At 29.0% G+C, this 718-nt stretch overlaps 1 protein-coding gene across 1 annotated transcript in view; it reads left to right on the forward strand.

Moving 5' to 3' along the window:
• The window catches only part of dhrs7ca (dehydrogenase/reductase (SDR family) member 7Ca), a 6087-nt gene that overhangs the window by 1769 nt on the left and 3600 nt on the right, over positions 1-718 (forward strand). The window lies entirely within an intron of this gene.

Below are 718 nucleotides of genomic sequence, written 5' to 3' on the forward strand. Positions count from 1 at the left end.
TCTAAATATATTTGAGCTATACTTGTGCTCCGAGAATGTTTTCATTGTTATACGGTAGGGGGCGCTATTACACAACTCCTGTACAGAATTTCCACAAAAAAAAAACACAAGAGAAGAAAAAACCAAAACAACAGATGCTTCCACATGTATTCTAACATGATCATCAGACATAAAACAGCATCAAAACTGTGTAACGTTATGGAATAAAATGTCGACCAATGAAGAGGTAATAATGACTGTCAAGCTTTGGGGTGTTGATCGACTCCATCTACGTTTTGATTATCATTCTGAATCCAATTAATAGTCATTTTAAATATTTCAAAAGAAATATTTATTTTTTTTTTTATTTATAAAACTTACCTACATTCAAGTGTTTAAAAAAAGAATGCATGAAGCTAGAATAACATGTTTTAGTTTACAAGCAGATACCCTGTTCTTTCTTTTGATGTTTTGTATGTTCAGATATTCATAACAAAATATATACAAATTAATAGGGACTTAAAGAAACTTAAAGAAAACTTACGAGTATACTTGCAGTATAAAACTACTAAACTAGTAGTTTACTGAAACTATACTTCAAAGTGTACTAAAAATGCTACTACAAGTATTTAATTAGTAAACTATCAGTATACCTATAAGTTCACTTTTAGTATAGTTGCAGTACAAACTAAAAACATAGATGTAAACTAGTTGTGTACTCAAAGTTTACTACTGTTAT

This window comes from Sinocyclocheilus anshuiensis, unplaced genomic scaffold, assembly GCF_001515605.1.
Source record: "Sinocyclocheilus anshuiensis isolate Anshui unplaced genomic scaffold, SAMN03320099.WGS_v1.1 scaffold996, whole genome shotgun sequence".
Taxonomy (NCBI): domain Eukaryota; kingdom Metazoa; phylum Chordata; class Actinopteri; order Cypriniformes; family Cyprinidae; genus Sinocyclocheilus; species Sinocyclocheilus anshuiensis.